This window comes from Balaenoptera musculus, chromosome 1, assembly GCF_009873245.2.
Source record: "Balaenoptera musculus isolate JJ_BM4_2016_0621 chromosome 1, mBalMus1.pri.v3, whole genome shotgun sequence".
Taxonomy (NCBI): Eukaryota; Metazoa; Chordata; class Mammalia; order Artiodactyla; family Balaenopteridae; genus Balaenoptera; species Balaenoptera musculus.
The window spans coordinates 124,255,468-124,271,746 of record NC_045785.1 but is presented as its reverse complement, the minus strand read 5'-3'; positions in this window follow the sequence as shown (position 1 = coordinate 124,271,746).

Here is a 16,279-nt window from a genome sequence, read left to right as displayed (position 1 = left end):
CTGAGTAATATTCCATTGTATATATATATCTTCTTTATCCATTCATCTGTTGATGGACACTTGGGTTGCTTCCATATCTTGGCAATTATAAATAGTGACGCTACGAATGTTGAGGTGCATATATCTTTTCGAATTAGCATTTCCTTTTTTTCTGGATATATCCCAGGATAGGATTGCTGGATCATATGGTAGTTCTATTTTCAGTTTTTTGAGGAACTTCCATACTGTTTTCCATAATGGCTGCATCAATTTATATTCCGACCAATAGTGTGTGAGGGTTCCCTTTTCTCCACATCCTTGCCAACATTTATTTGGAGGCTTTTTCATAATAGCCATTCTGACAGGTGTGAGGTGATATCCCCTTGTTGTTTTGATTTGCTTTTCTCTGATGATTCACAATCTTGAGCATCTTTTCATGTGCCTATTAGCCATGTGTATGTCTTCTTTGGAAAAATGCCTACTCAGATCTTCTGCCCATTTTTTTCTTTTTTTTGATTGGGTAGTTAATTTTTTTGATGTTGTATTACATGAGCTGTTTATATATTTTGGATATTAACCCCTTGTCAGTCACATCATTTGCAAATATTTTCTCCCATTCCGCAGGTTGTCTTTTTCTTTTGTTGATGGCTTCCTTTGCTATGCAAAAGCTTTTAAGTTTAATTAGGTCCCATTTGTTTATTTTGCTTTTATTTATTTTGCCTTGGAGACAGATTGCAAAAAATATTGCTATGATTTATGTCAAAGAGTGTTTGTTCTATGTTCTCTTCTAGGAGTTTTATGGTTTCAGGTCTTACATTTAGGTCTTTAATCCATTTTGAGTTTACTTTTGCATATGGTGTAAGGAAATGTTCTAATCTCATTGTTTTACATGTACGTATCTAATTTTCCCAGCACCATTTATTGAAGAGACTGCCTTTTCTCCATTCTTGCCTCCTTTGTCAGAGATTAATTGACCATAGGTACATGGGTTTATTTCTGGGTTCTCTATTCTGTTCCATTGATCTATGTGTCTGCTTTGGCTCCAGTACCATGCTGTTTTGATTACTGTAGCTTTGTAGTATAGTCTGAAGTGTGGGAGGGTTATACCTCCTTTTTTTGTGTGTGTGTGGTTTCGTATGAATTTTAGGATTATTTGTTCTACTTCTGTGAAAAATGTCATGGGTATTTTGATAGCAATTGCTTTGGGTAGTATAGCCATTTTAACAATATTAATTCTTCCAATCAAAAAGCATGAGACATCTTTTCATTTCTCTGCATCATCTTCAATTTCATCAATTTTTTTAATAGTTTTTAGAATATAGGTTTTTTACCTCTTTGGTTAAATTTATTCCTAGGTATTTTGTTTTGATGTGATTTTAAATGCGATTTTTTTCTTTACATTCTCTTTCTGATAGTTCATTACTAGTGTACAGAAAAGCAATAGATTTCTGTATATGTATCCTGAAACTTCACTGAATTCATTTATTCTAATAGTTTTGGGGTGGAGACTTTAGGGTTTTCTATATAAAGTATCAAGTCATCTGTGAGTAGTGACAGTTTTACTTCTTCCTTTCTAATTTGGATGCCTTTTCTTTTTCTTGGCTGACTGCTGTAGCTAGGACTTCCAATACTATGTTAAATAGAATTGGTGAGAGTAGGCATCCTTGTCTCATTCCTGAATTTAGAGGAAAGGCTTTCAGCTTTTTTTTTTTTAAAGAAATTCACGTTCTTTTTTATTTATTTATTTATTTATGACTGTGTTGAGTCTTCGTTTCTGTGTGAGGGCTTTCTCTAGTTGCGGCAAGTGGGGACCACTCTTCATCGCGGTGCGCGGGCCTCTCACCATCATGGCCTCTCTTGTTGCGGAGCACAGGCTCCAGACGTGCAGGCTCAGTAATTGTGGCTCACGGGCCCAGTTGCTCCGTGGCATGTGGGATCTTCCCAGACCAGGACTCGAACCCGTGTCCCCTGCATTGCCAGGCAGATTCTCAACCACTGCGCCACCAGGGAAGCCCGGCTTTCAGCTTTTCACCATTGAGAATGATGTTAGCTGTGGGCTTGTCATAAATGGCCTTTATTATGTTAAGATATGTTCCTTCCATACTCACGTTCTGGAAAGATTTTATCATGGATGTTGAATCTTGTCAAATGCTTTTTCTGCATCTATTGAAATATGATTTTTATTCTTCCTTTTATTAATGTGGTGTATCATATTGATTGATTTGTGAATACTGAACCATCCTTGTGTCCCTGGAATAAATTCAACTTGATCATGGCATATGATCCTTTTTATATATTGCTGGATTTGGTTTGCTAATATTTTGTTGAGGATTTTTGCACCTATATCCATCAAAGATATCATTTCCATTTTTTGTAGCGTCTTTGTCTGGTTTTGGTATCATGGTATTGGTGGTCTCACAGAATGAATTTGGGAGTGTTCCCTCCTTTTCAATTTTTTGGAATAGTTTGAGAAGGACAGGTATTAGTTCTTCTTTATATATTTGGTATTATTCCCCTGTGAAACCATCCAGTCCTGGACTTTTGTTTGCTGGGAGCTTTTATTACAAATTCAATTTTACTACTAGTGATCAGTCTGTTCCAATTGTCTGTTTCTTCTTGACTGAGTTTTGGAAGGTTGTATATGTTCAAACAATATCAAGGAGTCAAGCCTGTGGAATATTAGACTAGAGAGGAAATGATAAATGGCTTTGGATATTCAGTATTTCCCACAAGGAAACAATTTTAGGTGGCACACAGCCTAACACTGATTATTATAGTAGTTACAGCAGAGAACTGTAACTAGCATGTGAAACCCATGCCTTTAAGGATAGTATTTCCGAGGACAAGTAAAAAGTAAAACTAAAAGGAGAGATGTGGTTTAAATTAAAATAATAATAAAGCAATAGTGAAGGTAAAACTTGAACATCACAAAGATGGTAAGAAGATGATTGAAGATTAGCAAAAGCAGCTATAGGTGATTAGGAGCCACTGTGTAACTTTAAGCAAGTAGACAACCTGATGAGATTGACACTTTAGGAAGAGTGCATTGGTGGCAATGTGGAAGCTGGACAGGAAAGTGATGGGATTGCAGGCAGGCAGGGAGAATGCTGCAGAAACCCTCAAGAGGGGTGGTGAAGGAGAACAAGGTAGGTGCAATGGAAAAGGAGAGGATGCAGTAGATGCGAGAGCTATTTAGGAGGTAGAAGGCATATGCAATGATATCAAGCATCTGGCTGGATGACTGGGCAGACAATAGGACCATTCTCAAATAGAGAAAACACAGAGGAGACGAGTTGGAAGGAATGGTGTTCCACATTCACCATGAGCAGGGGCATTCATTTCCAAGAACAGCCAGTAGCTCACAGGCTGTCTGTGAACACACCCTTAGACACCAACTTGAATATTCGGAACTGGGAACTTGAGAAAGCAGATGCCCAGTTCTGTGACCTCTGGCGCTGAATGCTGCTAAAGGGATTAAGAGGGCTAAATGTTCCTCTTCTTCCTGATGACTTAATGGAGTTATACCCCACAGGCCCAGCAGCTGCCCTGCTGGAGGTGGGGGCTACTAATTAAGGTGTGCAGTCTAGCTGACACCTGATAGCACTGCTGTGTCCTCTGGCACACGGCAGCCCATGTCTCAGACTTAAAGGGCAGAAATTGAACGCCACGCAACCTGAGCTCATGAGCTTGAGCTCCCCTGAACAGTGTCCACATCCCTGGGCATACACCAGGCAGAATTCATGTCTGCACATTCAGTCCTTGCAGCGTGCAGAAACCTAACACCTTTCTCCACCCACCTCCAGTGCCACCAGGAAATTAACACTCACCCAGGTACTGGGTCATAATTAAACTGAACAAAAAGACAGCTGCTCCTACCTTTCTTTTTTAATCACCAACATGCAGCCCTAGGGATTACTAGCTTTGGGGTGATTCAGGGAGGATTACTCTTTCATTAGTGTCTGGGGTCAGTTCCAAATCAATGTCACAAGAGCTTTTTAAGATACCCTCCCATGCCAGCAGCTCATCCCTTTTCCATGTCTGAAAGGTTAGATTTTACAAAGCCACTGGCAATCTATTTGTCAGACCCCCAAATATCTGTGATTTTTCACCAGAAACCTCACTCAAAAATTAATTTGACCCTGAGTTTCTAGGTGGCAAATGGCAAGTTGGAGCCCATGATCATAAACACAATTTGGGTTGCTTTTCACTGTATGCTTAGTCATCTACCACTTTTGTGACAATACATAAGATTTGGTTGGATTTTCCTGCATTTTTCCATCAGCTCAGAATTTTTACTTTTCAGATGGATTTTGCATTATCTACAAATTTCTCAATTTCACCTGTAATTCCTCTGGAGGAATATTTATGAAAATGTTGAAATAGAAGCAACCTCAAGTTTGATGCTCAATGGACCTCACGATTTGACATATTCCTTTATTTCTTACTTTAATCCCCCAATCCCATGATAACTGAGTAAAGTTTTACTTGCTTGTTTAGAAAATAAGACATTTCTATGTAGAAACTTATTAGTGATTTTTGGAGATATCGCCCATTGGTTGATTGGCTTATCTACCTTAAATCAAGTTCTCTGATGTTCTTCCTAGAGGCCAACATTCTTCCCTTCTTCCTAAGTTAGCTTTAGGATAAACATAACTCCAGAAAACAGAATCATGAGTTCCATGAAATAATTCAGAAGAAAATAAATTGAAAATAGATTTTTATTAATTACCCACTATGAATATATATGTCTAATGAGAATTTTTTTAATTATATATATATGAATAACCAAAAAACAAGCTTTTAAAAAATGTACAGCTCAAGCATTTTACCTAAATTACTAAATATTAAAGTATCTTCTAATACTAAATTCCCAAACAAAAAATTTCTAAGGCCCAACAAACTACTCTTTTTATGAGGAAGACAGGAAGAATGAAAACAAATTTTACCCTGCATATATAGACATATTCACAACACAATTTTTTTCTTTTGCATTCAGCTTTGATATAACTCGAGAAAAGATGCCAAATAAAAAAAGAAAATGTGAAAGCTGAACAAAAAATGCAAAAAAATAAAAAAGGCAGGGAAGGAGGCTAAATAAGGTCATTATTCTTGTTAGTCAAAAGCTTAAACATCATAAAAAGCATGAAAAAGCCATTTGTGACTATGATAGAAGGCATCGCAAAAGTTGATAGGAGGGCATTTTTGCTTCCATTAACAGCAAGCCAAATAATCTGAACCAACCCTCAACCTGAGAACAAACAGAAAATCTGGACAAAATATAATTATCTACTTGAAAGCATCAGAGATCCAACAAAGTGGCGAGGAATTATAAAGTCAGGATAGGGAAGAAGACAGAGTCTGGGGAAGTGATCTGGGTGTTTGGAGTGCTTTTTCTGGGAAGGTTTTGCCGATTCCAAAAGAAGAGGCTAAGGGTCTAGCAAGCACTTCTGAAGGCTTCCTGAATCTAGGTAGGAGCAAGGAGACTAGGACATAAGGAGGGGAACAAGTGATGGATCCTCCTTATCTTTGGGTTTGGCCTTGAAGAGCTGTGCACCAGGAGATAGAGTAAACCAGGAGTAACTTAGTTACCAATCACCTTGAAATTACCCTCAGTGCTGGTACTCCCAATCACTTGCCAGAAGTAAATATAAATTATCTATGGAAGATTCTAGGCTTCAAATTATTTCAACAGAGCTTTCTGCAAATGCAACACCTAGCACAAAATAAAAATAGTCAGGCAGGGGTTTCCCTGGTGGCGCAGTGGTTAAGAATCCATCTGCCAATGCAGGGGACATGGGTTCGAGCCCTGGTCTGGGAAGATCCCACATGCCGTGGAGCAACTAAGCCTGTGCACCACAACTACGAAGCCTGCGCTCTAGAGTCCGCGTGCCATAACTACTGAAGCCTGCATGCCTGGAACTCATGCTCGGCAACAAGAGAAGCCACCGCAATGAGAAGCCCATGCACCGCAACAAAGAGTAGCCCCCTGGACACCACAACTAGAGAAAGCCCACGTGCAGCAATGAACCCAACGCAGCCAAAAATAAGTAAATTAAATAAATAAATTTATTTTTAAAAAAAAAAGGCAAACAAGGGAACAAGACACCATGAATGAAAACCAGAAAAACCAAAAGACACTATAAACAGAACTATCGGGGCCTTCAGAAAATGGATTTAACAGACACATGCTGACCATTTTCAGGGAGATAAAAGATAGTATAGGGATTTTTCAACAGAAAACTGGAAACTGTTTTTTAAAGTACTAAATGAAAACTCTAAAACTAAAAACACAACTGAAATTAAGAATTCAATGTGGATAGGTTCAACATGATATAAGACACAGCTGAAGAGCAAATGAACTGGAAGAAGCCAGAAGATAACACCTAGAATTAAACGTGAAGAAATAAAAGAACTAAAGCACACAGAAAATAGGGTAAGAGATATAAAGTATAAAGTGAGACTGTCTATCATATTAATTAGAGTCCCAGAAGGAGAGGAGAAAAATAATGTAAGAGATAACAGCTAAGACCTTTCCAAAACTAATGGAAGACACTGAGGTAAAGGTTCATGAAGCCCTAAAAATTCTAAAAAGATAATAAAAAGAAATGGACATTTAATTACATCACAGTAAAATACTGAGTACAAAGAGCCAGGTGGGAAAAAATAGATTGCTTTCAAAGATGCACCAACTATCATAAACTGATTTCTTAATGGAACTATGAAAGTAACAGATGATGAACAATTCTGAGAAGTGGCAGAGTAGAAAGCACAGGAATCTGTCTCCCCACCTAGACAATAACTGGATTGGCAGAATCTGTCTGATATAACTATTTTGGAACTCTGGGGTCTGTTGAAGGCTTGCAACTTGGAGGAGAAGGCTTGGACAATAAATTGTGGTTGATTTTAGTCAATTTCAGCTCTTACACAGTAATGGCTACCCATCACCCATCTCCAGCCACCTGGAAGGCAGCTATGCAGTGTTCCTGAAACAGCCTGCACACAGCTTATGGGAGCTAGGGTGGTAAAAAGGATTCAAAGGTGGATTTAAGCAGGTAGAAGAAAGAATCAGTGGATTTAAATATAAGACAATGGAAATTATCAATGCTGGGAAACAAAGAAAAAAAGATTGAAGAAAAGTGAACACAGTCTAAGGAACCTTTCGGATACCAGCAAATACACCAACATATGCATTGTGGGTATCCCAGAAGGAAAAGAGAGAAAGGGAAAGAGAAAATATTTGAAAAAATAATGGCTGAAAACTTCCCAAATTTCATGAAGTACATGGTTATAAACCTCCAAGAAGCCCAACAAACTCCAAGTACAGTGAATTCAAAGAAACCCACACCAAACTTTCAAAAGCCAAAAAAAAAAAGCAAATATTGAAAGCAGCAAGAGAGAAGCTAATCGTCACATACAGGGGATCCTCAATAATATCCTCAATGAGATTTCTTATCAGAAACTTTGAAGGCCAGAAGACAGTAGGCCAATATATTCAAAGTGCTAAATGAAAAAAACTGCCAGCCAAGAACATATTCAGCAAAACTGTCCTTCAAAAGTGAGGAATAAATCAAAACACCCAGAGAGAAACAAAGCTGAGGGGGTTCATGACTACTAGACCTGCCCTACAAAAAATGCTCAAGGGAGTCCTGCAAAGGACTCCCTGGCATGAAAAGATACTAAAACAACTACCTCAAAGCCACATGGAAAAACAAAGATCTCAATAAAGTAAATACCTAGGCAATTATGAAAACTAGTTTTAATTTGTAACAATGGTTTATAATTGTACTTTTGTTTTTCTACATGATTTTAGAGACGAACACGTTTAAAGAAAAAAAGCAATTATTAGTATAAGAGCTTGTATTATTATAACTTTGGTTTGTAACTCCAAATTTGTTTTCTACAGAACTTAGGAGACTAATTGCATTTAAAGAATTATTAGTTATGTTTTCAGGCACACAATGTATAAGGTGTAATTTTATGGCATCAACAACCAAAAGAGTTGACGACAAGAGCTGTAAAGGAACATAGTTTTTTACATGTTACTGAAGGTAAGCTGCTATACATTCAACTTAGTATGTTAAGCATAATTCCCATGGTAACCACAAAGAAAATAGCTATAGAAAGCACCAAAGGAAACTGAGAAGGTATTTAAATAATTTACTACTAAAAAAATCAACTAACACAAAAGACAAAAAATGCAGGAATGAGGGGCAAAAAAGTTGTAGGGCATATAGAAAACAAATAGCACAATGACAAAAAATAAGTTCCTCCTTATCAGTAATTACTTTAAATGTAATAGATTAAACTCTCCAATCAAAAGACAAAAAATTGGCAGAAATGGATAAACAAACATGGTCCCAACTACATGCTGTCTACAAGAGACTCACTTGAGAGCCAAAGACAAACAGGTCGAAAGCAAAGGATGGAAAAAAGATATTTCATGCAAATGGTAATAAAAAGAGAGGAGGATTGGCTATTACTTATATCAGACAAAACAGACTTTAAGCAAAAAAATTAAAAAGACAAAGAAGTACATTATATATTAATGAAAGTTTCAATACAGCAAGAGATATGACAATTATAAATGTTTATGCACACAATGACAGAACGTCGAAATATATGAAGCAAAAATGACAGAACTGAAGGGAGGAATAGGCAGTTCTACTGTAATAGTTGCAGACTTTAATACCCACTTACAATAATGAATGGAACAACCAGACAGAAAGTAAGGAAATAGAGGACTTAACACAATAAACCAAATGAGATTTAATAGACATAACAGAACACTCCAACCAACAACAGCATAAACATTCTTCTCAAATGCACATGAGACATTTTCCAAGATAGCCCTATGTTAGGCTATTTATTAAGTCTCAATAGATTTTAAAAGATACATAGATCATACAGAACAATCTTCTCTGACACAAAGGGATTAAGTTAGAAATGAATAACATAAAGAAGACTGGAAAATTCACAAAATTATGGAAATTAAACAACACACTTTTAAACAACCAATGAATTAAAGAAAGAAATCACAAGGGAAATTAGAAAATATTTTAGAGAGGAATGAAAATGAAAACACAACATACCAAAATTTATGAGATGCAGCAAAAGCAGTCCTCAGGAAATTTACAGCTATAAATGCTTACATTAAAAAACAAGAAACAGGACTTCCCTGGTGGTTATCTAGTAGTTAAGAATCTGCCTTCCAATACAAGGGACACGGGTTCTATCCCTGGTCGGGGAACTAAGATCCCACATGCCACAGGGCAACTAAGCCTGCGTGCCGCCAACTACTGAGCCTGCATGCCACAACTACAGAGCCCACGTGTCACAACTACAGAGCCCACGCACTCTGGAGCCTGTGTGCCACAACTACAGAGCCTGCACACCACAACTAGAGAGAGGCTGTGCACCGCGACTACTAAACCCACGTGCTCTGGAGACCACATGCACAACTACAGAATCCGCTCACCACAACTACAGAGCCTGAGTGCCACAACTAGAGAGAATCCCATGTGCCATAATGAAGAGTCCACACGCAGCAACGAAAGATCCCTCATGTTGCAACTAAGACCCAACGCAGCCAAAAATGAAAGAAAGAAAGGAAGGAAGGAAGGAAGGAAGGAAGGGAGAAAGAAAGATCTAAAACCAACAACCTAACTTTACAACTTAAGGAACTGGGGAAAAAAAGAACTAAACCCAAAGCTAGTAGTAGAAAAATAATAATAATAAATGTTAGAGCAGAGATAAATAAAATAGGGAATAGAAAACAATGAAACAAAACAGATCAACAAGATCTACAAAAGAAAAGAGCAACAAAAAGATCAACAACAAAAAAAGATCAATAAGATCAACAAACCTTTAGCCAAATGAACTAAGAAAAAAAGAGAGACAACAGGAATTACTGAAATCAGATATGAAAGTGGGGGCATTACTACCAATCCTACAGAAATAAAAAGGACAAGAGAGTTCTATGAACAGTTATATGCCAAAAAAATCGGACAACCTAGTTTTAAATGGACAAATTTCTAGACACACAACACTTGGTAGTCCTTTACCAAGACTAAATTACAAAGAAATAGAAAATCTGAATAGACATATAACTAGTAAGAAGGCTGAATCAGTAGTCAAAAATACCTCCACAAAGAAAAGTCCTGGACATGATAGATTCACTGGAATTCTACCAAACATTTAAAGAAAAACTAATCCTTCACAAACTTTTCCAAAAAATTGAAGAGGAGGGAAGACTTCGTAACTCATTCTATGAGGCCAAAGACACCATTAAAAAAACTAGAGGCCAATATCCCTTATGAACATTGATGCAAAAATCCTCCCCCCCAAAAAAACCAGCAAACTGAACTCAGCATGATATTGAAACACACACATACACACACACACACACACACACACACACAAAGGAATACTATTCAGCCATAAAAAAGAAGGAAATCCTGCCATTTATGACAACATGGATGGACCTTGAGGACATTATGCTAAGTGAAGTAAATCAGACAGAGAAAGACAAATACCGTATGATCTCACTTATATGTGGAATCTTAAAAAACAAACAAACAACAGCAAAAAATAAAACCTCATAGAAAAAGAGATCAGATTTGGAGTTAACAGAGATAGGCGTTGGGAGGTGTGAAAACTGGATGAATGTGGGTAAAAGTTACAAATTTCCAGTTATAAGATAAATAAGTGTTGGGGATGTAATGTACAACATGATAACTATGGTGAACACTGCTGTATTGGTATATCTGAAAGTTGTTAAGAGAGTAAATCCTAAAAGTTCTCATCACAAAGGAAAAAATATAATCTTCTTCCTTTTTTTTTTTTTCGGATCTAAATGAGATGATACGTGTTGACTCTACTTATTTTGGCAATTAATTCAAGATGTATATAAGTCAAGTCATTATGCTATATGCCTTAAACTTATACAGTACTGTTATGTCAATTGTATCTCAACAAAATTGAAAGAAAAAAACTCTGAAGAAAACCAAGGAAGTGACACTATAAAATCAGGATACTGGTCACCTTTGTGAAGGAGGAATACAGGAAGCAATAACTGGAAGGGAGCATAAGGGAACTTTGGGATGCTAACAACGTTCTATTTCTTGACCTGGGTGGTGGTTATACAATCATTTCGTAATAATTCATTGAGCTGTACATTTTTGTTTGTTTCGTATTTTATTTTGTTTCTCTATGTGTATTTTATTTTTTAATGTTTTAAATAAATTATAAAAAAGCTGACTGAATGGATAGTTAAATTCAAATTATAATTAACACATCTCTCTCAGTAATTTATAGAAGTAGACAAAATCAGTAAGGTTAGAACGTAAACAGTACTATCAACCAATCTGACCTAAACTGATAGCTACACAGCACTCCACACAGCCACTGCTTAATACACATGCTTTTCAAATATACATGGAACATCCATCAAGATGACTATATGCTGGGCCATAAAACAAGTCCCAATATATTTAAAATCATGAAGATAATATAGAATATGTTCTCTGACTACAATGGAATTAAGTTATACATCAATAATAGACATCCAGAAAATCTCCAACATTTGAAAATTAAACACACTTCTATATAATCAACAGGTCAAAGAAAAAAAATCATGGAGAAATAAGAAAATATACTGAACGGAATTAAAATGAAAATACAATGTATCAAAATTTGTGAGATGCAGCTAAAACAGTGCTTAGAGAGAAATTTATAGTATGAAATTATATTAGAAAAAAAATATCTAAAATCAATTATTTAAGCCTCTAACTTAAAAAGCTGAAGACAGCCTCATCCACCAGAGGGCAGACAGCAGAAGCAAGAACTACAATCCTGCAGCCTGTGGAATGGAAACCACAATCACAGAAAATTAGACAAAATGAAATGGCAGAGGTATATGTCCCAGATGAAGGAACAAGATAAAACCCCAGAAAAACAACTAAGTCAAGTGGAAATAGGCAACCTTCCAATAAAAGAATTCAGAGGAATGATAGTGAAGATGATCTAGGATCTTGGAAAAAGAATGGGAGGCAAGGATCGAGAAGATGCAAGAAGTGTTTAACAAAGACCTAGAAGAATTAAAGAACAAAGAAACAGAGATGAACAACACAATAACTGAAATGAAAACTACACAAGAAGGGATCAATAGCAGAATAACTGAGGCAGAAGAACGGATAAGTGACCTGGCAGACAGAATGGTGGAAATCACTGCCATGCAACAGAATAAAGAAAAAAGAATGAAAAGAAATGAAGACAGTCTAAGAGACCTCTGGGACATTAAATGCACCAACATTCACAGTATAGGGGTCCCAGAGGAGAAGAGAGAGAGAAAGAACCTGAGAAAATATTTGAAGAGATAATTGCTGAAAACGTCCTTAACGTGCAAAAGGAAACAGCCACCCAAGTCCAGGAAGTGCAGAGAGTCCCAGGCAGGATAAACCAAGAAGGTACACGCCAAGACACATAGAAATCAAATTGACAAAAAGTAAAGACAAAGAAAAATATTAAAAGGAACAAGGGAAAAACAACAAATAACATACAAGGGAACTCCCATAAGGTTATCAGCTGATTTCTCAGCAGAAACTCCGCAGGCCAGAAGGGAGTGGCATCATATATTTAAAGTGATGAAAGGGAAGAACCTACAACCAAGAATACTCAACACAGCAAGGCTCTCATTCAGATTGGATGGAGAAAGAAAAAGCTTTACAGACAAGCAAAAGCTAAGAAAATTCAGCACCACCAGACCAGCTTTGCAACAAATGCTAAAGGAACTTCTCTAGGTGGGAGAGAGACCAGCAACTTAGAACAACCTTGTACATATATACACTACTATATTAAAACCTCATGGGAACAGCAAACCCAAAAACTACAAGAGATACACACACAAAAAAGAAAAAGCAACCCAAACACAACACTGAAGAGGGTCATCAAACCACAAGAGAAGAGAACAAAAGAGGAAGGGAAGAAAAAAGACCTACAAAAACAAACCCAAAACAGTTAAGAAAATGGCAATAGGAACATACATATCAATAATCACCTTAAATGTAAATGGATTAAATGCTCCCACCAAAAGACATAGACTGGCTGAATGGATACAAAAACAAAACCCATATATACGCTGTCTATAAGAGACCCACTTCAGCCCTAGGGACACATACAGACTGAAAGTGAGGGGACAGAAAAAAGGTATTCCATGCAAATGGAAATCAAAAGAAAGCTGGAGTAGCAATTCTCATATTAGACAAAATAGACTTTTAAATAAAGACTGTTATAAGAGACAAAGAAGGACACTACATAATGATCAAGGGATCAATCCAAGAAGAAGATACAACAATTGTAAACATATATGCACCCAACATAGGAGCACCTCAAATACATAAGGCAAGTACTAAAAGTCATAAAGGGAGAAATCAACAGTAACACAATAATAGTGGGGGACTTTAACACCCCACTTTCATCAATGGACAGAAAATCAATAAGGAAACACAGGCCTTAAATGACACATTAGACCAGATACACTTATACTTAATTGATATTTATAGAGCATTCCATCCAAAAGCAGCAGAATACACATTCTTCTCTTGTGCACATGGAACATTCTCCAGGCCTGATCACATGCTGGGCCACAAAGCGAGCCTCAGTAAATTTAAGAAAATTGAAATCATGTGAAGCATCATTTCTGACCATAACACTATAAGATTAGAAATAAACTACCAGAAAAAAACTGTAAAAAACACAACCATGTGGAGACTAAACACTATGCTACTAAACAACCAATGGGTCACTGAAGAAATCAAAGAGGAAATCAAAAAATACATAGAGACAAACGAAAACGAAAGCACAATGATCCAAAACCTATGGGATGCAACAAAAGCAGTTCTAAGAGGAAAGTTTATAGCAATACAATCTTACCTCAGGAAACAAGAAAAATCTCAAATAAACAACCTAGCCTTACACCTAAAGCAACTAGAGAAAGAAGAACAAGCAAAACCTAAAGCTAGTAGAAGGAAAAAAAGCATAAAGATCAGAGCAGAAATAAATGAAATAGAGATGAAGAAAACAATAGCAAAGATCAATGAAACTAAAAGCTGGTTCTTTAAAAAGATAAACAAAATTGATAAACCTTTAGCCAGCCTCATTAAGAAAAAAAGAGAGAGGACTCAAGACAATAAAATTAGAAATGCAAAAGGAGAAGTTACAACTGACACCACAAAAATACAAAGGAGCATAAGAGACTACTACAAGCAACTGTATGCCAATAAAATGGACAACCTGGAAGAAATGGACAAATTCTTAGAAAGGTACACTCTCCCAAGACTGAACCAGGAAGAAGTAGAAAATATGAACAGACCAATCACAAGTACTGAAATTGAAACTGTGGCTTCACAGGACAATTCTATCAAATATTTAGAGAAGAGCTAACACCTATCCTTCTCAAACTCTTCCAAAAAACTTGCCGAGGAAGGAAAACTCCCAAACTCATTCTATGAGGCCACCATCACCCTGATACCAAAACCAGACAAAGATACCACAAAAAAAGAAAACTACAGGTCAATATCACTGATGAACACAAAAATCCTCAACAAAATACTAGCAATCCAAATCCAACAATACATTAAAAGGATCATACAAGTGATCAAGTGGGATTTATCAGGGACACAAGAATTTTTCAATATCTGCAAATCAATGAATGTGACACATCACATCAACAAATTAAAGAATAAAAACCATATGATCATCTCAATAGATGCAGAAAAAGCTTTTAACAAAATTCAACACCAATTTATGATAAAAACTCTCCAGAAAGGGGGCACAGAGGGAACCTACCTCAACATAATAAAGGCCATAGATGACAAACATACAGCTAACATCATACTCAATGGTGAAAAACTGAAAGCATTTCCTCTAAGATCAGGAAAAAGACAAGGATGTCCACTCTTGCCACTTTTATTCAACAGTTTTGGAAGTCCTAGCTATGGCAATCAGAGAAGAAAAAGAAATAAAAGGAATCCAAATTGGGAAAGAAGAAGTTAAACTTTCACTGTTTGCAAATAACATAATACTATACATAGAAAATCCTAAAGACGCTACCAGGAAACTACTAGAGCTTGTCAATGAATTCGGTAAAGTTGCAGGATTCAAAATTAATATACAGAAATCTGTTGCATATATATACACTAACACTGAAAGATCAGAAAGAGAAATTCAAAAAACAATCCCATTTACCATCAAACCAAAAAGAATAAAATACCTAGGAATAAACTTACCTGAGGAGACAAAAGACCTGTACTCTGAAAACTATAAGATGCTGATAAAGAAATTGAAGATAATGCAAACAGATGGAGAGATATATCATGTTCTTGGATGGGAAGAATCAACATTGTGAAAATGACTATACTACCCAAAGCAATCTACAGATTCAATGCAATCCCTATCAAACTACCAATGGCATTTTTCATAGAACTAGAACAAAAAATCTTAAAATTTGTATGGAGACACAAAAGATCCCAAATAGCCAAAGCAGTCTTGAGAAAGGAAAATGGAGCTGGAGGAATCAGGACTTCAGACTATACTACAAAAGTATAGTCATCAAAACAGTATGCTACTGGCACAAAAACAGAAATATAGATCAATGGAACAGGTTAGAAAGCCCAGAAATAAACCCATGTACCTATGGTCAATTAATCTACAATGAAGGAGGCAAGACTATACAATGGAGGAAAGACAGTCTCTTCAATAAACGGTGCTGGGAAAACTAGACAGCTACATGTAAAAAAATGAAATTAGAACACTCCCTAACACCATACACAAAAATAGACTCAAAATGGATTAAAGACCTAAATGTGAGACTGGACACTATAAAACTCTTAGAGGAAAACATAGGCAGAACACTTTCTGACATAAATCACAGCAATATCTTTTTCGACCCATCTCCCAAAGTAATGGAAATAAAAACAAAATTAAACAAATGGGACCTAATTAAACTCAAAAGCTTTTGCACAGCAAAGGAAACCATAAACAAAATGAACAGAACCCACAGAATGCGAGAAAATATTTGCAAATAATGTGACTGACAAGGGTTTAGTCTCCAAAATATACAAGCAGCTCATGCAGCTCAATATCAAAAAAACAAACAACCCAATCGAAAAATGGGCAAAAGACCTAATTCAACATTTCTCTAAAGGAGACATACAAATGGCCAAGAGGCACATGAAAAGATGTTCAGCATCACTAATTATTAGAGAAATGCAAATCAAAACTACAGTGAGGTATCACCTAACAC